This window comes from Choloepus didactylus, chromosome 13 (genome assembly GCF_015220235.1).
Source record: "Choloepus didactylus isolate mChoDid1 chromosome 13, mChoDid1.pri, whole genome shotgun sequence".
In the NCBI taxonomy this organism is placed as follows: Eukaryota; Metazoa; Chordata; class Mammalia; order Pilosa; family Megalonychidae; genus Choloepus; species Choloepus didactylus.
Window position 1 is genome coordinate 57349413 of NC_051319.1, and position 23934 is coordinate 57373346.

At 40.9% G+C, this 23934-nt stretch overlaps 2 pseudogenes; both read right to left on the minus strand.

The window, feature by feature from the left end:
• Window positions 1-3103: 3103 nt before the first annotated feature.
• On the minus strand, window positions 3104-4979 carry LOC119507708 (annotated as a pseudogene).
• A 698-nt stretch (window positions 4980-5677) lies between these two features.
• On the minus strand, window positions 5678-8538 carry LOC119507709 (annotated as a pseudogene).
• Between the last annotated feature and the right edge of the window lie 15396 nt (window positions 8539-23934).

A 23934-nucleotide genomic window follows, 5' to 3' on the forward strand; every position in this document is an offset into this window, starting at 1 on the left:
AAGAAAGAATCAGAGAACTTGACAATAGGGCAATTGAAATCATTCAATCTGAGGAAAAGAAAGAAGAAAGAATGAAGAAAATTGTACCAATTCTGAGGAACCTGGGGGACACCATCAAACATATATGAATCAAGCATATATAAATTGTGGAAGTCCCAGAAGGAGAAGAAAGAAAGGGGTAGAGAACATTCAAAGAAATAATGATTAAAAACTTCCCAAATTTAATGAAAGAGATGAATATATACATCCAGTGTGTTCAATGAATTCCAACAGGACAAACCCAAGCCAAACAGACCCACACTGTGGCATTTTATAATCAAACTATAGAATGCCAAAGATAAAGAGAGAATTCTGAAAGCCACAAGAAAGAAGCAACAGGTCACATACAAGGTAGTCTCAATAATACTAAATGTTAATTTCTCAGTGGAAACCATGGAAGCAAGAAGACAGTGGGGTGACATATTGAAAGTGCTGGGAGCAAAAAGTTTCCAAACAAGAATTTTATATCTCGCAAAAATGTCTTTCAGAAGTGAGGGAGAGATTAAGACAATCCCAGATACACAAAAGCTGAGGAAGTTCATCATCACTAGACCAGCGCTACAAGAGACGCTAAAGTGAGTTCTGCAGGTTGAAAGGAAAGGACATTAGATCAAAGCCACATGAAGCAATAAAGATCTCCACTGAGGGTAACAACATGGGTAAATATAAATGTCAGTACTATTGTGTTTTTTTGGTTTGTAATTACACTTTTAACTTCCTACAGGGTCTAAAAGGCAAATGCATAAAAATGTGATAATAAATTCAGTGGTTTTGGACTTATCATGTATAAACATGTAATTTGTGACATGAACAACATAAAGGTGGGGGAGAGATGTATAGGAATGCAATTTGTGTAGTCTATTGAAGTTAAGTTGGTAACAAATCAAACGAGATTGTTAAAGATTTAGGATGCTAAATTTAAGCCCCATGATAACTACAAAGAAAATATTGGAGAATATGCAATCTCATAGAGGCAGAAATTAGCCAGCAGCAGAGGACAGGGGGAATGGGAGTTAATGCGTAATGGCTGTATGGTTTCCGTATGGGGAGATGGGAAAGTTTTAGTAATGGAAGGTGGTGAGTGCACTACAATATTGTGAGTGTTATGAATCCCAATGGTATGCTTGGGAGTGGTTGAGATGGGAAAGTTCATGTTAAATATAATGTCACACAATTAAAAGAAGAAAAAGAAAGTAACTAAAGTGAAAATGACAATTAAATGCAGTACATGATCCTCAGTGAGATCCAGCAAGGAAGGAGAAAAGGCTCAAAGGGATATTATTGGGACATACAAAAAATTGGAATATAGACTGTAATCTTGATATCAATGTTAAATTTCTTGAACTTGATAACTGCACTTAACACGGTTATATAAGTGAACATCTTTGTTCTTAGGAATTGCACATGGCAATATTAAGTGCCCAAGGAGCATGATATATATTACCTACTTTCAAGAGTTCAGAAAACGGATAGATGGGTAGGTAGATAGAGAGAGATACGTATGTAGATAGATAAAATAATATGAACACTATTGCAAAATTTTAAATTGGCGGATCTGGGTATCTGGGATAGTAGGGGAATGTTGGAGTTCTCTGTGTGGAGTTTGTATTATTTTTGTAACAGTCCTGTAAGTTTGGAATTAATTCAAAATAAAAAGTTAAAAAAGTGGAACACACTGTGTTCCCCTTCCCAAATTGCAAAAACTGAATCAATAATAAAAGTTGGTAAATCTGGGTATGTGGGTGAGGGGTTATGTTGGAGTTCTGAATTTTTTTCCTGTTTTATTTTTGTAACTTTCCTGTAAGTTTGAAATCATTTCAAAATAAAAGTTAAAAAAACCAATATTAAAATAAGTCCTTTTCTCTAATTAATCATGACAAACAAAGCTTTGAATTACGGACAGGATTGATTTGATTCCCTGTTTGTCTTCTTTAACATGCAGGATTGCTAAGAGGTTAATTAAACAATTGTATATTTTCCACTTAAAATTTTCACAACCATTTTTTATTGTGAAAACTAGAAGGAGTGGTAACCTACCAAGTGACCTTTTGGAAACTATTTTACTTTGTGTTTTCCAGTCAGCCAGAGTCATGTTTAATGAGCATCTGAATGTATATCCTCATTGCAAATTAAAAATAAATGTGGTTTACTTACCATTAACAGAGAATGAATTCAAGATTGTAGTTTAGAAAAATGAACAAATATGCCAAGTATACAGTCTAGAATTTAATTTTTCAGCAGATGTTATTTACTTACCAAGATATAATTAGTTGACTTAGTTCCACAGATCAAATTTAAAGCACACACATAGCAAGAGAGGTGAGCATATTTTCTCAACTAAAAATGAGAATGTGTGTGATAATGTCTGCATTTAAAAGTATAGCCATATGCATAAATTCCATGGGAGAGAATATTTGAATTTGGTCTTTTGGAAAATCTTGGGTATGGAATCACTATTTGCTAATTCATATATTCCTCCAAGTAAACTGATATCACCTTTTCTTCCCTTTTAAAAATATTGCTTTTATTAAGTAGTGAAGAGTTACCAAAGTATATTTATTGCACAAATAGAAAGTATAAACAATAATGATATAAACCATTTCACTTTAAGAAAAAGACCATTGCCATTATCTTTCAAGTTTCCCATGTACTCCTTCACATCACATCCTACTCTCCCTCACTCTCAGAAACAATATCCTAAATTTGTGTTTCTTTCCTTTTCTGCCCTTTTTATTATTAACTTTTGGTTGTATAGTTCTGTGAATTTCAGCCTGATAAATTAAATGACTGGCCAAACACCTTCCAACCAGTCCTCACAGTTTCATTAATTTTCTTTCTAATGCAAAGTCATAACATGTATTCCAGCAGCATGCAAGTTCTCAGATCAGTCACGAAAGGTGAGAAGGGAAAAACAGTTCTGCTCTCTGATAGAATTTCTTTCCTTCTATCCAGAAAAACCCCAATAACCCATACACTTTACATTGTGGCTTGTACTGATACATTTTTTTGGATTAAATAGTGTTGAGAGAAAAGGTGATCTTTTGGTTCGGTATTTTAGAAGTGGTTAAAGTAGAGAGGTCAATGTCGGAAAAACACTACTGAAAGTACATCTCCCAACAGGAGTCATTTCCCTTGCAAGGTTTGGGGGCAAAGCCAGGGCCCTGCCTGGGGAATGAAATCTGAGCGAAGACTCTCCAGCAGACACTTGACCAGTTCCAGGCCCAGTTTGATCTTGTCATCCAGCTTTCACAGCTCAGTGAGGAGCACTGACTTCATTTTCACAAAATGCTGATAATCCCGGAGTTGCCCCTCCGAAAGGTAATTGACCAGGATGTCCAATACTATCCATTCCTTTCGATCAAGGATCTCCTTGATTTCTAGGGCATCTTCTTGCTGCCCATCCAGAACCTTCTTCTTCTCATTGAGAGAGCTCCTTTATTCATTACTGGCATCTTCACCAATGCCACTATGTACATTCTCAACACTGGCCAGGTACCCCAAGACAGAGAGCAGCAGGTTTGCCACCTTGTCCAAATCTCATGTGAACATCTTGCACTTGTTAAACTCATTGGGCTTGCAGAGCTTACTGATCAAAGCCTCCACCTCTTATCTCAAGGCATTATTGAGTTTGATGTCCATCAGCAAATTCCTCTTTGCTTCCTGGAGCATCTCAAGCTTCTGAATGAGCCTTCCAATGAACTCAGCCTTCTTTTCATTGGCATCTGCTTGCTTCATTTCCTCATTCACCTCTTTAGCATATCTTTGCTTTTGTTCAGTAGTTCAGCCTTGGGAGTGGACACACTGTAGTAGGCAGGATACTTGACCAACCTGCCTACTGTTTCCTTTTCTTTACTCCTCTTGCCTTCATGTCCAGGGGAGTTGACAGCTTTCTGCACAGCCTTCCTCTTCATGATATTTTCCTTCAGCAAGTCACTATCTTGGGAAAACAAACCTTCTACCAGGCCAATAGTTTTCTTCATTCTGGAGTCTGGATTCAAAATGCCTGCCAGAGATTTGTCTTAGTAGACAATTTCTTTGACCAGAGTCTCGATTCTGATGTCTTCTGAGGGGCAGACTTGGCTTTCTTTTCTAAATCCTGAGTTACACTGACCGGTTCATGAATAAGGCTGAGTCCAGAAGGGAGGTGGCTATCCTGGGCTTGGTTGCTTTCCAAGAGATCCAGCAAGTTGGGGCTATGCACCCATGATGAAGGTAGGATTGATTTCATTGGCCTCTGAAGCCTTGAGAGAAATTTGGTGTCTGGAAGCCAATATCTGACTACCCACCAAATGGACTACACCAAGCAGTGGCCTTTCTCTTGCAGTTGCCACTTGGAAAATTTACTGGAGCTGCTGGTATGGGGTTCCTCATAAGCCTCACTGTCCAGCTGTGCCTTGTACATGGCTTGGGGAGGATGTGGAGGAAAGTCATCCAAGTGAAAAAACAGAGATCAGTGTGTGTCCAGGCTTGGTGGAGGAGATGAGGGTGGGGAAAGAGCTTCAAATGTGGGGCTGGAGGAGGCACTGTGTTGCAAGTCCTTCACAAACAGTGCATCATCCTAAACTCCCAAGGTGGTAGGACGCCTGCATGACAGACTCAGATACGAAAAGGCATGTCTGGTTCAGAAATGGTGCTTGAACTTTGAAGACTCTCCTGTCTTTTTTTAATTTTTTTTTTTAATATTTTTTTATAGTGCTTCAGGTTTGCAAACTCAGGTGACAAGGGTTCCTCAGAAAGGCTGTCCTCTCCAACTATGTGGGCCCAATCCCTAGAAAAGGAGGAGGCCTTTGAGGCAGCAAGGACATCTTCCTCATTCCTTCTTCTATCCCATTCTCTGGACTTTTGGACTCAGGGCCTCTAGGACTTGGAGGCTGGGTCAAGCTGTGATTGTTGCTTCTGTGGGTCACTGTAGGGGTACAGGCAGAGCCCCACCTGACCATCCCTTCTAGTCTGTCCCTCAGAAGCAGGCTGTGAGCAGTAGGTGGACCAACAGTTGAAGGCAAAGCTCATTAGAGAGGGGTTGGGTCAATGGTACAGTCCTGGTGTCTGTAAGATGCCCCTGCATTCCTGCTGGCAGTGGCCTGGGGCAAGGTGTTCTGTTGGCTTGCCTATGACAGTCTAGGATTCCAGGATATTCACTGGGAACCGAGGAGCCACCAATTCCTTTGCAGCCTGAGCCACCTCAACAAGGGCTAGGTTGTGTAGGTGCAATGTCATCTCTTCCTCACCTCTTTCTGAATAACTGAGTGGCCATCCTACCAGGGTCAGCCAAATAGCATGGATCATTCACAAGAAGACCAAAGCCATTGTTTCCCCTGCCAAAGCTTATCCTGCTTCTTGTCTGCTGTGGCGAGGGGGATGGGGGTGATCTGGACCTCACGTGGACAGGGATAGTCAGACTTCAGAGCCCCGGCTGACTTGGACTTCCCGGCACTCCTGGCCGCGGCCACCCCGGAGGATGGCTCCCCAGGAGACCTGTCTATCCTCTGGGTGCCTCAAGGTCTGCAGTTAGTTCCACTGAGCCGCGCGGCCCCAGCCTGCTCCTTCCAGGTCTGCTGCTCCCCACGTTGATGTTCCCTGCGAGGCGCCCCCTAGGGAAAGGGTTGCTACAATCTCAAGGGTCGCATGGGGTCTCCCCCTAGACCCTTGCGGCCGGCAGGAGGGCGGCCTCCTTGCAAGGCTGTAGGCTCTGTTCCCGCACTCAGGCCAGAGGCCGAGAAGAGGCCGAAGGCTTTGTGAGCCGCGGGGCCGAGCCGGAGATAGGAAGCCTGGGAAGCCGCAACCCGAGGAAAAGTAGGAGTAGGAGGATCGCTTGCTGGTCTTGGTTTGACAGTAGTCGGCCAGGGAGCTCTGTTGAAACTGTTTCATCTGTGGCCCTGAAAGGCTGAGCGTCGAGAGGGCCTTTCCTCAGGCTCAAAGATGAGGAGTCGAATGCTATGGTGTCCTCTAGGGGAAACGCACACGCCTCCCTTGCAGGCACCAAAGCGCCGACTGTGCCTCCTCCGAGACCCCCACTTCGTTCATCTTCTTGGGCTCCGAGTGGGAGCCCTTCTTCGGCGTGGGGGTCAGGCGCCGGCGTACCCCTCTCTGGACTGCTGGGGTTGTGAGCTGAGCGGGGTCGCCCCCCGCCGCGGTCTTGCTGTGCGGTTCGCGTGGCGTCTCGGGGCTCGGCAGCCCCACATGGGCCGAGGTGGGCTGGGCCTCCAGAGCCTCCACGCAGCGGGCGCACGCAATTCGAGGTCTCCGCGTCCAAAGGATGTGGCCCCCAGGACACGGGACTTTGCGTCCTTGAAGCTATTCCGGTAAGCACTGCTGAAGGGGGCATCCAGCAGGGGGGCCTCGGGTGTGCTGGGCCTGCTGTCTTTCCCCTCGGCCTTGCTGCAGGTGCCCTGGCTGCGGAGGCCAGCGTCCGCCTTGGCGACTCTTTCCCTCGGTGTGGGGGCCCCGGCCGCCGGCTGCCCCCTTCCTCAGCGGCTCATCGTGTGGCTGTCAGAGAACCTCTTTCAACTTTGCCTTTGCGTTTTTGCTAGGAGGTCAGCAGATTCAGAAAAACGTGTATCGGCTCTTGTCTGGCCAAAGTCACTTTCAGAAGTATCATTAGTGGAAAGCATCCTGTTAGGCCTATAGTTACAGCCATAAGTGAAGCTGCCCACACTCGGGGATCTCTGGCTCTCTTGCTTTCGCTGCTAGGTCTTGGAAACCTTCTACAGCATACAGCAGTGGGGCTTCCGGTACTGAAAGCACTGCTTGAGCTGAGCCTCCTCCAGGCCCAGACAGGATGTCTATGGTGTGCTGGGGAGGGGGGTTCTTTATAGTTTGAGTCTGAGCTACCGAAAGAGGCAGAGCCCCTGGTTCTCCCCTTGGTCCTTGGATAGGAAATCACCTGTCCACATGGCTCCCCTGTTCAGAGACAGCTTGCCCTAGGGTACTCAGCCTTGGTGTTAACTGCAGAGGCAAGCCTACCATCCACATAATCCTCCTGGGTTCAGTCTCCTAGCCCCAGGCTGCTGTGCCTTCTTAGGTTCTCAGGAATGTTCTGGAGAGATGAAACTGACTTGGTCTTGCCAAAGTTGCTTGGCGGGCTCTGGCCTAGGCCTTCTCTCTCCAGTCTCCTCCAGAAATTGGCATTGTCGTCTTCCTGAAAGTCGGCTTCCTGGGGTTCCAGGGGCTGGAAGATCTTTTGTCTTCACCCACCTGCCAGGCTTGAGTCTGAGGGGGTTTGAGGCTGTCATGGTTTGAATATGGTTTGTTGCTGTGGGTGCACTCTCGTTGGGATGTAGGCTGTTGCCTTGGGGAGATGTGAGGCGTCTCGTCAGGAGGTATCTTCTTCGTGTTCAGGCACTGCTGGGAAATGGACTTTGTAGGGAACAAACTTGACTGTAGTTTCTGATTTCCTCTCTACTGGGGTCAGTAAATCACGTTCTTGGGGTTGGGAGAGGGCAAACCCAGGCCTGCTAGACCTATTTTGGTTCTCATTCTCATCAAAGCTAGCTGGCTTGTCACAAGCTCCCTGAGGGGCTGTGTATCTACTCTCCTAGATCATTGCAGGGTAGAGCATACCATTGCCACTCATGGAAGGCAGGGGCACCTGAGCAAACTGGGGCTCCCGTGAAGGTACAGCATAGATACCAGTTGGGAGCAGAGGCTGAGCAGGTTGAGGCTTCTAGGTATCATTATGCTTGGGCTTCACTGGAGGGCTATTCTCTGGACTCTACTCTGGTACAATATGCAGCTGTCCACTATGAATGGAGATTTCAGGGAGCCTGAAGAGTTTGCCTGAGGCTGAAAGAACCATTTCTGATCAAGGCTAGACCAGGAGCTGGGCCACTCATGGTGCAAGATTGCTGCATAACTGTCACTCCGAGCCAAGGTCAGGGGTACAGTCACTTTAGGAGGCAGGTTGTCAGTGGCACTCTCCAAGGAACCGAGGCACTGCAGGTTCCAGGACAGGGGACTCACTCCCTTTCCCCAAGGAACATTATGCCATTTATTGAAGCCCTGGCCATCTGCTGATGCTCGGGTCTCCTGACCTTGGAAAAACAGGGTTGAAGTGTTCACCTCATATTTTGCTGAGACTCCTCTCTGGAGATCACAGACTGTTTTGACATAGCAAATGCCTGTGTGCCTCATCCCTTCTAGGAGGCCACCTCAAGCAGAAGTGGTGTCCATGGAGCTTGAACTTTCACTACTAGAGATGCAAGGGTGTGGATATTCTAGGACACTAGAACTGGTGGAGAAGGAGCTGTGAGCCAGTCTCTCATGTTATGGAGGTGACTGAACTGATCATTGCTGCTGGTGGGCTTGGCAGGGGAAAGAAGATGCAGGGTGGGTACCTCCTACTAGGTTCCAGGTTCTCCATGCTCCCTTAGGAGCTACACTGGTGAGGGCTCTGCCTCAGATGAGCATGGTATAATTGAAGAGGTCACTTGTAGAGGAGCTGGAATGGAGTGGTAGCTTTGGTGCCAAAGAGTGCCAGTTGTGCTGAGATATTTGCATCATGCTGACATCAGGTTGGTTCTCCCCGAATTTGTTTGAATGTCAAGAATGAGGTTGGCTTGCTGGGTCACTGCGCCTGTGTTTCAGCTGAAGTTTAACTCCTCCTGACCATGCTGCTTTCTTGTGCTGGGAGTCAGAGGTGAGGTGCTCTAGGCTGAGGGAGTTAGAGGTGGCGATATCGGCATGGCCCTCGTCTTCACAATCATCTTATCACTTTTTGTGGGCATCGCCTACCCAGGGCCTTGCTGGGCTCCAGGCCTGAGCTGATGCCAAGTTCAAACCCTGCTGCTGCTGTAAGGAGCATAGTCCTGGGGGGCGGGGCACAAGCCTCACTCAGTGGGCTGCTCTGCCGGGCCCTGCACCACCATGCTCTGGGCTACAGTGGCTGCAGCCGGGCAGCCTGGGTCCCTGGGCTCCAGGATTCTGAATGGGGGAGCCAAGGCTGTGGGGATGCCGGGTAACCATGTCTCCCTGCTCCCCTCCCCATCAATCTCCACTGGCACCCTCCCACCTGCACTTCTCCTTTGAAAGCCTTCTACTGATTGGATGAGATGTCTCATTGTTGAGGGCAATTGCAGTTTCCTCCGTCAATTGTACATGTAATCAGCCATAGATGCAATCAACTTCCTGATGATTTAAATCCATGAAATGTTCTCACAGTAACAATTAGGTCAGTGCTTGCTTTACCAAACAACTGGGCACCATAACCTGGCTAAGTTGACACATGAACCTAACCATCACATCTTCTAATCTTTTTTGTTCTTTTGATAAGCTAAGGGTTTAATATATTACTTAAGTTTCATTCATTATATTATTCAGTCTTTAAAATTATTATTATTACTATTGTTTACTAGGATTTTCAAATGAAACGTATGTAGAGATTTGCTAAAGACATCCATAACAATTACTTTTATTTCTATCTCGTTTTTCTCTAAATTTTTTTCTTTTATATTGAGACGAAGCTATTCAGAATATGAATTCTCATGGCTGTGATATTTTTACAAGTTTCATAAATGTGTATGTGTTGTAAGCACCATCTCGATCAAGATACTGAGCACTTCCATCAACCCAAAGAGTTCTTTTATTTTACCTTCCAGTCAATCCCCACCTCCATAGATGCTACTTTTAAAATTATATCACCATAAATTAGTTTTGCCTCTTGTTAAACGTCATATAAATAGAATCATGCAGTATATATTCTTTTTGTTATGGCTTCTTTTGCTCAGCATAATGGTTTTACGAATCATCCATATTGGGGTAGGTATAAGTAGTTTGTTTCTTTTCATTACTGAGTAGTATTCCTTTATATGAAAGTACCACAAAGTGCTTATCTAATCTCCCATCAATGGACATTTGGGTTATTTCCAGGTTTTCTGCAATTAGGAAAAGCTGCTATTAACATTCTTGTACAAAATGTTTTGTGAAAAACACAAGTTTTCATTTCTCTTGGATAAATACCTAGGACTAGAATTATGAGTCACAAGAAAAATGTTTGTCAACTTTATAAGACATATCAAAGAAGGTTTTAAAGTTGTTGTGGCAAGTTAAAATTCAGCAGTGTATGAGGGTACCAGTTATCCTACATGCTTCTCAACATTTGGTGTTGTCAGTCTTTTCTATTTTAGCCATTTTTGTGGGAATGAAATGGTATCTTATTTGAGGTTTTGACTTGCATTTTCTGATAATTAATGATATTGACCACCTTTTCATGTTATTTCAGATCATTTTTATATTTTCTTTTTTAGAAGTGTCTGTCCAAGTCCTTTGTCCATTGATTAATTGGATTTTTTTTTTGTCTTTTTACTAAGTTGTAAAAATTCTTTGAAAATTAGTGTTAAGATAATAAAAAAGCAAACCTCAGACCCAGAAAATACTACAAATTCATGTACTTTTCAAAGGTCTTGTTTAGAGACTACACAAAGTTCTGTCCAGTAATAAGCAGCAAATAATCCAATAAAATGGACAAAGGATTTGAACAGACATATCAGGAAAAGTATGTACAAATAGCCAATAAGCACATGAAAAGATGCTCAAATGATTAGTCAACAGGAAAGTTCAAATTATAAACATGAGTTACCACTACGTATCTACTAACAAGGCTAAAATTAAAAAGACTTAAAATACAAGATGTTGGCAAGGATGTGGGCAACTAGAACTCTTGTACACTGTTAGTAGGAACATGAAATGGTAAAATCATTTTGGAAAAGCTTGGCATTTTTTTTATAAAGTTAACCATACAATTAGGCACTCAGCCAAGAGAAATGGAAATATATATCCACAAACTTGTACATGAATATTCATAGTGGTTTTAGTCATAATTGCCATAAACTGGAAGCCAGCCAAATGTCCCTCAGAAGGTGAAAAGATAAACAAATTGTAGTACATTTATACAGTGATTTACTACTCTGCTTAATAAAAAGGAACAAACTACTGATACATGTGAAAACAAGGATTATTATCAAAAACATTATGCTGAGTGAAAGAAAACAGAACCAAAAAAGAACGTATTCTGCATTATTCCATTTGTATTAAATTCTGGACCAGGTAAAACTAATTTATAGTGACAAAAAACAAATCAGTGGTTGCCTCGGACAGGCGTTCGAATAGGGAAGGCTAAGAGGAATGAGGAAACTTTTGAGACTAATAGATATGTTCTGTATCTTTATTGAGTTAGTGGTTACACAAATGCCTACATTTGTCTGAACTCATTGAACTTTATACTTAAAATGGATGTGTTTCATTTTATATATACTTAACACTAGTAAGGTGATTCAAAATGTATGATTTTTAACAAGTCTCTTTGGGGATGGAGTGTTATATTAGGTAATTTTGTAGATAGTTTAATTTTTGTTCATTTGTAGATAAGTTTTCATTTCTGCTTGATACTTATAAGATTTTTTCCTGTACTTTTGTATATCAGCATGTACCTACATGTGCATTGTTCCAGTTTGCTAATGCTGCCGTTATGCAAATACCAGAAATGGATTGGCTTTTATAAAGGGGGTTTATTTGGTTACACAGTTATAGTCTTAAGGCCATAAAGTATCCAAGATAAGGCATCAACAATAGGGTACCTTCACTGGAGAAACACCAGTGGCATCCGGAAAACCTCTGTTAGCTGGGAAGGCACATGGATGGCAACTGCTCTGGAGTTCTGGTTTCAAAAGGGCTTTCTCCCAGGACGTTCCTCTCTAGGCTGCAGTAAGCGTCTGGGCCTGTGTGGCTCTTTTAAAGTACTCCGGTAAATCAATCAAGACCCACCCTGAATAGGTGGAGCCACATCTCCATGGAAATTATCCAGTCAAAGGTCTGGCCCACAGTTGGTTGAGTCACAGCTCTATGGAAACACTCAATCAATAGGTTCCAACCTAATCAACACTAACATGTCTGCCTCCACAAGATTGCATCAAAGAACATGTTGTTTTGGGGTACATAATACATCCAAACCAGTACATGCATCTTTTCATGAATTCTGCTGACCCTTTGATAGTACTTTCAATCTGCAAGATCTGGAAAATTGCATTTTTTCTTTTTTCTTTTTTCTTTTCCTCTTTCTTCTTTTAATTATTTTTGTCCCATTAAAATATATATAACTGTACATACATATATATGTATGCATAGTTATGTAACCGTCTGCTATTCCGTTTTTTGTCTCTAATATTTTTCATCTCTCTGCCTTTCTGAGAGAGCCTCTCAAGTGTCTTCTCCAAAAGGACTCCATTTTCCTGAAGTCTATCAATGTTCTTTACACTAGCTCCGGAGTATATTTTGATTGTGAATGTCACTGCCACCTTTCATGTTAGCGTCTACTTCTTTCATCATTGCTTTTCCTCTATTTCTTCAAACCCAGTACTTCCTTCATTCATTTCTAATTTTTTTTTCTGGTTACCTTCAGAAATAATGATCAGAATTGTTTTGTTTTGTTTTTTTTTTTTCCATTCAGTTGGAGCTGTTTTGGCACACATAACAAAATTGGATGCTTGTTAAATTAAGGAGGAGGGAACAAGTTGAATGCTATGAACGGCTCACCAAGTCAGTGGGCCTGGGAGAAGCCACAATAATAGGCTCAGGGTAGGAACCATCCACTACTGCAGGGATGGAAAACTCCGACCCCTCCTGAAGATCGAAATAGCAGGCAAGAGAACCTAGTTTATCTTAATGGAGCCAGATAACTGTCTTTTGGCTAGGGACCAGCAGGGCCCCCAAGTATAGTGTTAACATATGATCCCCAATGGGAAAGTATTAACTCTGCAGATATAAAGGGGAGCTGTTAAGAAGGAGAACAGATTGTGGGTAGTCAAATAGAACAAACACCTGTAATAATCTTACACTGAAGCTTCAGGATGAGTTATCTCTCTCTTTGTTCTGATGTATGTTTTCATAAGTACCTTGCTTTTTGTTTTTGCTGGCTTCTTGCTTACTCATCTTGGAATGAAAGGGGATCTCTGCAGACCCAGTGATTGCCAATGGATACAGTAAAAAGTTCCCCCTCCTATATTAATCCCAGTCTTTGGTACTCTGATCTAGCAGTTTATGAAAATACACAATCCCAAGAATGCACTGCTTGGTGGCTTTAAAATAACTTCCTCCTCTTTCTATGCTTTGACTGATTTACAGGAACTATGCCTACCCAGGAGCCGGAAGACATGGCTGCTTCTTCTCTGGCATCCTATTTGATTATTACGGGGAGTGAAACCATCTAGTGAATATAATAGGGATTTCTTTTGGGATACATTCCTTTCACAGAAGGGCTCTGGCTAACTTTTCTGACTGGTACAGAGCTGGATTACTGAGCCAGGATACAGGCAGGAGAGTAACCCAATCAAGTCTCCCTACCTTTTTTCAGGATGGTGAATTTGTTTGCTTTCTGGTAGCAAAGATTTTGTGACGTGCTAATAACGAAACAAAATTCACCCCAAAGGTTTTGGATTAGTGGATATTTCTTTAAGATTTTGGTATTGGGTGACCTATTTGTCTTATGTTAGTGTGTTTATGAGTTTTAATCTATTTGCACGTTTCCTTAGGTGTTTTATCAGAAATTTGAAAGCAGTTATATTGGTGAATGCCAACCATTTTGAATTGAAAATGCGTTTGTCACGGATTCCATTTATTAAAGTGGGTAACATAATTAAACATTTGATGTTTAAAGAGTCCCTTGTTTATTTTCTGTATCAATTAGACAAGGAAATTAGGATTAGCAAAGGAAGGTGGGAAACTAAAAGATTTCTATGTGGGGATCTTTTGGGGTTTTCCTATTTCTTCCCTGGAGAGTTCTTCTACTGGTTCATTCACCAAGCAAAGTCTCAGGTGGCCTGTGGTCAGTAATCCTGGAGGCACGCACACCATCTATAACAAGAGATGGGAGTCCAGTTTGGGTGAGGCTTATTTTTTTCCCACAAGAATAAGGATTTATTTTAGCTACATTCCTAAAATGACTTTAATCAAGTGCTGTGCTTGTACCACTGTCTTCCTTGTAATGGTATTGCAATCTGTTCTGTTTAATAATAACAGAAATCTAATGATGTTGGTTTTTTTCTTATACGTTTTCATAGAGGTTTATCACAAAAGGGATGTTTATGAAACTGCTGTTACAAGGGCAAAAAACAGGCTGACACACTCGTACCAGGAGGGGTGAGAGAAGAGTATATGATCAAAGTGAAAAGGCAAATTTTGTGTTTTTTCTGACTGTTCATAAGTATATAATATAATTTGTTCCAGTGCGGAGGACAATCAGAATCCATATCTCTAAACTCTTTGACTGAAGTAAGTCCTAAGCAAAGAATAAGAGACAAGGTATAAGTTAGAGAAAAATTTAATCCAGTCATCAAAATTAGGCCACACAAATATGTAAAGCTAGGCGAAAAGAAGAGAGAAAATACATTTCATTTTTATCCTTTTCCTCAAGGTTAAAGTCAGATGTATGGGAAGAAACTCAATGAATTTCATTTCTGATGTTTATGCTTTTGAAATCTTTTCTTGAAACTGCAAATTATTGCTTTGCATCTTAATATCCAGCTCTGGGAGTGATTGCTATTTATTTTGGAAGGTTTTTTTAATCCTTTTTTTTTTTTTTTGGTCAAAGATGAATAAACCCTGATAGGCATATGACAAGAACAAATTTCCCTTCCGCAGATGAGTGTATCCAAAAAACAACACAACACAAAACAAAAAAGAGTGGGAAATCATTCTTCAAAGCCAACTTCTTAAAAATATCCCATTATGGCATCTAAAATATCATGTTGGAGAGCAAGTTAGGTAGGAATAATCGGATACCTTTCATTTTTCTGTACAATAATAAGTAATAAAAGAAGCAGTGTCTGACATCTTAACTGGAAGAAGAGCTAGAGCTCCCTGAAGGTTTTCTGAGAGGGGCCTCCCTAATCTCTTCCCTCTAAATAATCACTTTTTTCAGTTCAGGGTTTGACCCGGAATTTGTCTACTTTGTGTGAGCTTCTCTATAGAAAGATGCTATCTGATATGGGAATTGGCTCACAAAGGCAAGGTTACACAGGATTTGTGTAGCCATATGTTTCCATAAAACCTACAACCACAATACCCAGGCATGGTGATAAGGTTGAGTTTTTTTTTTTTTTTTTTAAGAAAAGTGTCTCTTTTATTATTCTGTCAAAACTCTTGGAAATGTATGAGTTTTAAGGTAAAGTTAAAGAAATACCTTTTACTTTTATTTTATTTTTTATTTAATTATTTCAAATGGCTTTTGAAAACCCTCTTCTTCATTTGAAAGCATTATTTGGCCATGGTGTATAAGAGGGGGAAGTCTCATACAAAAGGGAATAAACTAGAAGTACTTAATCCTAATTCATAAAATTTTAGATTAGAAGCAGCCTTTGAGATCATCAGTCTAATCTCTTTTGAAGATAATCATCTGGCCTTACTTGAGCATTTCTAGTGATTAGAAACTCATTATGTTTTGGTCTTTCTCTTTGGGAAAATTACTAGAAGTTCTTGGCTTGAAATTAAATCTGCACACTTGTAATTTCTACATCTCATAGCAATACAAAGCAATATAAAGAAGAAGTTATGTTATTCCTCTTTAAATATTTGTAGAAAGTTTTCATGTCCCCACTTAAGTCTTCCCCTCAAATTCTTCCCCAAGTTTAAACGTATTCACAACCATTTCTCACAGGATAAAATTTTCAGAGTTTCACCAAACAGGCTCCCTATGGGCAAAATTATAATCTCTTTATATAATATTCTGCTTAGTTTCTGCTGAGGAGGAGCACTTTAGACTAAGTTGCTCTCAACCCTCCCAAAGCATCTGAATCAAAAGTTACATCTCACTTGCAGACATTTGGCTTCAACTGATATGGATGGGGCCTGAGCATCAGTATTTTCTAAAATGTCCTCTGTACAAAAGGAAGGACTCATCTACTGAAATCAGGCAGGAATCTAGGGGTGAGTACATAGCTAGCTAATAAATGTATGACCAAGCCTGGCTGAGTCTTGAAAAAGAATATCTGGGCATTTCGGTAGAAGATAGATAATATTTACCATTTATCGAACACTTACCCAAGTGTGAACTCATTTAAACATAAAATTTATAGATGAGACTTGAGGCTCAGAGCAAGAAAGTGACATGACCAAGGTGATACTGTCAGGAACAAGATGCAAGGGGGTTCTCCCATCGGCTTTTTGGTCTTAGAGCTATTCTCTTTCGTGACTGGCTGTGCTACCATATCTGGCCCACACAGAACAACGGCCTGATAATGAACATGGTGGCTGCTAGGCCATAATGGTCATTGTTCTTAGGCTGCTGACAGGCCTAGTGTGGGTGAAAGACTATGTGGAGGCTCAGTGCTCTCCACATCACTTGGGTCCTGAGGCTTGGACAGACCCAGGTAAGATGGGCCTCTCCTGCCTCTTCCTTGCCCATGGGGCATCCTGAATACAGGAGGTGAAGCTACGGGTGAGGGATCGTTCCTTTCAGATACCCAGTGGACTGGCTGCAGGGGCATATTTAGTACAGAGGAAATCAGTAGGGGGTTGGTGAAAGTCGTCATGCTGACCCTTACATTCATTCTCCGTCTACAATTCAAACTAGAATAGCGGGTCTTTTCCCAGGAAGTATGTGAGAAATGTAGTAATGCTTATGCCTCGAAGTGACTAAAGAAACTGATCACTTCTAAAATGCTCACTGCTCCATCTGACTATTCAGTCCTGGAGCCCTTACAGACCTGAAGAACTGGCTCCTTGGTACACATAAACCAACCTTATTAAACACTGTTCATCTGACTCTGACCATCCCATACAAACCACTTCCTCAGGACACATTGTCCTCCATCCTTACATCCCAGAAACCCTTTGCAGAGCTCCATGGAGCCATTTTAGGAGAGGCAGTAACGACAAATCTTGGAGCCCCTGGGGGACATTTTCTATTATTTTATTTTATAATCTTGTTTTTATAGAACACATTTTTGCTTTCCTAGGTTTGTCTGTGTTTAATTTTCACAAGATTGTTTCAGCCTCTGAATTAGTAAGCATTCAGTGGCTGGATAAAAATCCAGCTTGTTACTTATAAATATTGATTCTGACAGGTGATAAATAGTGATGTGTTTATGGAATATTTTTGTGGTTCTGTCTGTCACAGGGACAGACATAGGCCAGAGTAGGCTTATATTTTAATGAAATTCTAGTCATCTCAAGAGTTTGTTCATTGCCCATCTTTGTGTAGGTTCCTCCAGAAGCTGACCTTGAGTCAATGATCTGAGTCCCTGGGAGGTATGAGGATCACTAGCATGAGAAAAGGGAATGGATATAGGGAGAGGTAGGCAGAAAGCAATGAGTGAATTATGCTGTCAGCCATGTGGGTAGCATAACTGTATGAGGAAACTCTGGGAAGTAGTACAAATCACAAGCCTTAGGATTATCTTACCAAAGGGCAAAGGCATTTATACTCCTACATCCATCAGTCACTGGGTAAGGACTGCTTTGGCAGCTCTCAGGTGCTGCCCTGCCTGTTGGAAATCTGGCTGGGAGAGCATTGAAATGATGAGGGACTAAAAAGAAATTTGGGGAAAGCATATTGGATGTATTAATTGTTGAATCTGAGAATAATAAGACAATCTGTTGTATTTTCCATGAGTGACACAAGTAAATAAATTTTATCAATATTTTGTTTATAATTATTATGTTTAAATCTGTCTGCTACAAGCATCCAGTCAATATTTTTCTTAAACAATTGTGTTAGTACCTTACACAGTTTTCTGGAATTATAAATTAAAATGGGTTTAGTCTATGAATAGGATTTGGTTAGTGACTGCTTTGGGCAATAGAATATGGCAGAAGTGATGCTGTGCCAGTGTGCAGGCATGGCTTTAAGGGACCGACAGCTTCTATTTCATGTCTCTGAGACTGCTCACACTTGAAGTGTTCCCTCTTGGAAACTCATCTGCCATGATGTGAGAAACCCCAAGCTGTATGGTGAGGCCCTGTGCAGGTGCTCCCCGTCAATAGCCACACCTGAACTCCCAGCAGACTGTCAGTATCAACTGCCAGTCTTGAGAATGGGCCATGTTGGATGACCAGCCCAATCGAAGTTTTCCATTACTGCTGTCCCAGCTGACATCTGAATGCAACCTTATGAGACACCCGGTACTAGAAACATCCAACTGAGCCCAGTCAACCCAAAGAGCCAAAATAAATACTTTTTAAAATCTTATTTTAAGCCACTATATCTGTCGGGGATTTGTGATGCTGAAGTTGGTAACTGGAATAGTCATCTTGGGTTTTAGAGGTTTTTTATAGGAGATCAACACTTATTTTGAATTAACGAAATGAGTCCAATATCCAAAAAAGAAAATCAAGAAAAAAAGTAAGAGGAAAAAGTCAACAGCCCAGTATGTTTAGGAAAATATAAGCAATTTAGTTTTATTGAGACTAAAATGATAATGAGGGCTAGAAAGTAGAAAGTTGACAGATTGTGGAGGTTCCTGTATTGAGGACCTGAGGCTACGTCCTGTTAGTCTTACTGTCTGGTCCTCAGAAAGCTAAGACTTTTAAATCATTAAATAACTGCATGATAATGAACCCATAAGTTCCTCCATGTTGCCTATAAATATGTTAATTAGCAATGGATCAGGCTCATTCATTAATTCATTCATTTAACCAAAGAGTTATTGAGTACTTACTAGGTAATAGCCGTTAAAGGGATCAGAACAACAACAACAAAAACAATCATGCTTCCTTTCCTTTAAAAGCTTGGAGCGTCTCTGATATCTAAATGTGGAAGGTGGAAGAAAAAATACAAAGCAGCAAATGATAGATGGAAAAACACACCTACTAAATGCGCTAGAAGTTCAGAAAAGAAAACATGATTATGAGCGTCAACCCAAGAGGGAACTGTGATTATTTATATCTTGGGGAGGAACCACCCCAACCAAACACCAAATCGATACTCACCTTCAAAAAAAAAAAAACTTTTAAAAAAAAAATGAAATAATAACTTTGAAAGCAAATACTTAAATAGCACTAACTATATGTTAGGCACCAATCTGAGTGCTTTAAATATACTAACTCATTTAAATAAATTAATTTACTTAATGTCAAAACAATCCTTTAAGGTTGTGTTAATAATATTATTCCCATTTTAAAGATAAGCCACAGAGAGATTCACTGATTTCCTTCAGTAAGTAGTGGAGATGGGATTTAAAGCTAGGCTGCCACTATTGGCCAATACACTATTGTTTCTCACCATAATGCTACCAGGCTTATCTGAATATGTTTTGTAAAAGGTAACTTTTAAATGACAAGTTTAGTGACCTGCTTTTGCTTACTTTGTACATTACCTATGGATGCTCTTAAAAAATCACAAAAATATTATTTAATCAAAACATCCATCAATCAGTCTAGTATTTGGCTATTTTATACCACTACTATCTCATTCTTTAATGTAGGGCTAAATCAGTTTTTATTGCTGTAGATACTTGGTAAGCAAAACAGAATTAGGACTTTGTATCCTAACTGGGGCCAATAACCCACTATCTGATCCAGCACATATGTCCGATGTTTCATCCCTTTTGTAAAAAACTACAAATACTAGATTAAGCTCTGACGGTTCCAATGCATGAATAGTTGAAAGCTTGTCTCTGCCATGATTTTTTCCTTTCCTTGCTGCTTATATCTGAGCATATATCCATGCAATTCGGCCAATTTGACTATAGAGAAAGCAGTTTGCAGTAAGGAAAATGTAGGTTAAAGTGGAGCATATACACCTTGTAGACCAGTGTCAGGATTGCTTTCTGTAATACACAGTGGAGGCTGTACCCAGACAGACAGACAGACAAAAAGATACGTATCACAGGGAGGGGATCTGCATGACTCTTATTTTGTTTTTATTTTTCCACCCACAATGCTATGTTCAATTTTGTGCTCTTTCCTCTAGAAAATCACTGGCTCATTAACTTCCAATGGCAATTGGGAACAAGCTGGCCAGTGCTTTTACTTCTCATTTTTAAATAGACCAGCCCCACGAATAATAATAATACCTCTCATGATTGAGAATATACTATATGCCAAGCCCTAGTCTTAGAATTATCACACTGACTCTTCAAAGCAATCCTATGAGGTAGAAACTATTATAAGCCCCATTTTGAAAATGAGATGGAGTCAGAGATTGTTAAGTAACTTGGAAAGGTCACTAAGTTGGGAAGTAGTAGAGCTAGGACTTGAATAAGCTGGGCTCTGAGAAGAATAATTTGTGACTCTCTTAGGACAAAGTACCCATCAGTGTTAGGTCAGAGTGCCCACTTTCTTATTTGGTACTTGGAAATTTTCCTGCTCTTTGAATTTGGCAAAGCCACACTCATAGTTCACCTTAGATATATTTTTACCTCCCACTTTGGAGGCTCTTGTTGGAATTGGAAACCCTCCATGAAGTAATAGTTTGGTACTATTTGAATAAATCTAGCAGGGGCTGGAAGAAATAAAGAGTGGGTTGCTAAATGAGTGGCAATCAGAGCAGGGCAGAAGACTCCACATGCTAATTCAACAACTCTGTGCCTCATGGGTGGTGGATGTGGAACCAGTGCTCCTAAGAGAGAAAAAAGCATTAGGGTAAGCACCTATTTTGCAGGATGCTAATTAAAAAAAAAAAAAAATCTTATCTGTAGGTTTTTACAAAATCCCAGTCCAAGTTTTTCTTGGTCTCAATTAAAGCATCACTTTGCATTTATAAATGAAAAAAAGATCATGTTTTGAAGCTGCTCAGGTTTCAGAGTGTAAGACAGTCTCTGCTCTTGATCCTCCTCTCATTTCCCTGCTTGGGATTTTGGAAGCCAGCAGGCACCCTGTTGACCTCAGACCCTGAACCTGTGTACAGAGGCAGCTGCCAAGGAAATAAACAGGACACAGCAGATGTGTCAAACAGCTGGACTGGACAGTTCATTTTGAAATTTCTTTTCTTTTTTTTTTTTTTAAATTTTATTTTGAAATAAATTCAAAGTTACATGAATAGTTGCAAAAACAATACTAGCCCCATACACAAAATTCCATCATACCCTGACTCCCCTCCCCCGATAGCTCAATCCACCAACTTTAACATGCTGTCACATCACTATTTCTTTCCCTCCATCCCTCCCTCCCTATCTATCATCCATCATCTATTGCTCTGTCTTCTGAACATATGAGAGTTAGCTGCACACATCCTTGAACATACACTATAATTCACGTATGTACTTCCCATGAACAAGAATGTTCTTTTACGTAATTCCATTAAGCGCAGCTAAGAAGTATAAGAGATTCAACAATGATACAATGCTTACATTCTATATTTCCTTTTCCTTATGTCTCAACTGTGTCCCTTCGAGCCACCTGTCCTCCACCCTCCAATCCCATCCAAGTTCATCCTTAGCATTCAATTGTCGTCTAGTTAGACTGTTTTTTTTTTTTTTTTTTTTTCTTTTTTCAATTGTGGGAACATATATACAGCCTAAATCTTCCCATTCCACCCCTTTCCTAGCCTTCCATTAGTGGGATTAATCACATTTAGAATGATGTTATGCTCTTTCCCACCATCCATTACTAGAAATTTCCCTTCACCTCAAACAGCAACCCTACACTCCTTTCTTAACTTCCCATTGCCCCTTTCCCCATTTCTCTTAACCCAAACTCTACTTTTCATCTCTATGGTTATATTCTCAGATAATTTCTTTGTATTTACTGTGGGGCTTAAAATTAACCTCTTAAATCCCTATCAATCTTGTTTTTCTTTGATACCACCTTCACTTCAATAGGGCACATAAACTATGTTCCTATACTCCTTCATTCCCCCACCTTTATATAGTTGTCTAAAATTACATATTTTACATTGAGTTCAAAACCATTGATTTGTCCTTAGAGTTTGTGTATTTTTTATCATGTAGGAAGTAAATAGTGGAGTTATAGTTCAAAAATTATTGACTTCTATTTGTATTCCATTGTGTTTGGAGAATGTTCTTTGAGTGTATTCATTTTTTTCTTTTTTTTTTTTAATTTCTTGACGCTTGTTTTATGTCCCAGCTTATGGTCCCTTCTGGAGAAAGATCTGAGATCACTAGAGAAAAATGAGTGTCCTGGTAATTTGGGATGTAAGGTACTATATAAGTCTGTTAAAATTCTCTATATCTCTTTCTCCTTTCTTTGTTTCTCTGTTGGTAGGGCTTCCTTTAGAATCTGAAGTAGGGCATGTCTTTTATTGGCAAAGTCCCTCAGCATTTCTTTGTGAAAAATTTAAGCTCTCCCTCAAATTTGAAGGAGAGTTTTGTTGGATAAAGTATTCTTGGTTGGAAATTTTTCTCTCTCAGAATTTTAAATATGTCATGCCACTGCCTTCTTGCCTCCATAGTGGCCACTGAGTAGTCACTACTTAGTCTTATATTGTTTCCTTTGTATGTGGTGAATTGCTTTTCTCTTGCTGCTTTCAGAACTTGCTCCTTCTCTTCAGTATTTGAGAGTCTGATCAGAATATGTCTTGGGGTAGGTTTATTTGGATTTATTCTATTTGGAGTTCACTGGGCATTTATGCTTTGCGTGTTTATATTGTGTAGAAGGTTGGGGAAGTTTTCCCCAGCAATTTCTTTGAATACTCTTTCTAGACCTTTACCGTTCTCTTCCCCTTCTGGGACACCAATGAGTCTTAAGTTTGGACGTTTTATTTTATCTATCGTATCCCTGAGATCCATTGCGATTTTTTCAGATTTTTTCTCCATTCTTTCTTTTGTTCTTTCATTTTCTGTTCTGTGGATTTCTAGGACACTGTGATGTTGTTCAGCTTCCTCTAGTCTTGTATTGTGAATATCCAGAGTCTTTTTAATTTGGCCAACAGTTTCTTTTATTTCCATAAGATCTTCTATTTTTTTTATTTACTCTTGCAATGTGTTCTTTATGCTCTTCTAGGGTCTTTTTTATGGCGCTTATATCCTGGGCCATGGTCCTCTTGATGTCCTTTAAATCCTTTGCCATGTTTTTGTTCTTTGATTGTAGTTCTTTAATTAATTTTGCAAAGTATAACGTTTCTTCCGAAATCTTGATTTGTGTGTCTGGAGGGTATTCTCCATATCATCTGGTTTTATCATATGCATTAAGATTTTCTGTTGTTTTTGGCCTCTTGGCATTTGTTTTGCTTGATAGGGTTCTTTCAAGTTGTATCAAAACAAAAGGATATTGATATAATTTTTCAGAGACACAGTTTGGTGATATACACTTTAACTAACCAGCAGATGGTGTCTGTGAGCCACCTGTATCCCTCCAGTCAGTTCTCAACCTTTTTTCCTGCGTAGTGTGGGGAAATGATTCTTGTGTGTTCAGTTGGAGAGCTCAGCCTGGGCGCGCCGCTGGAGTCGCCCACCCTGAGTGTGGGGCGCGCGCACAGGTGGCCAGGGAGGAAGGGCAGCTCTCTCTCAGTATCCCATAAACCACCAGACTTGGCGTAGCACCCCTGGGTTCTCTGAGTGGATCCCCCCTCCCAACCGCGATCCTCCCTCAGCTGAGAGGGATGCCGTGCTACATCATCACTGTGCGCCGTCCCTCTAGGGAAGCCTTGGGCCACTTGGCTCTCAGCTCGCTTCAGAATACAGAATGTGTGAGGCTGTCTTTACTGCAACACCTTGTGGGCTGAGAGCAGCTGAGGTTTTCTCCACAGAGAGAGAACGAGAGACAGAATATTTCCCCCGATTCTCCCAAGGTCAGTTGTCACCAAAAGCCTCTGTCTGCTTGTTGAGGATTTGCTGTCTGTATTGAGCAGTTATTATTAAAACCTCATTTGGAGCTGGGCTGAGAAAGTGCATGGTGCGGCTTCCGTGAGGGAGGGGCTCCCGGCTCTAGGTTCTCGGCTCTCATCACGGGTCTGCAATTTTACTTACAGATTTTATGCTGTGATCTCAGGCATTCCTCCCAATTCATGTC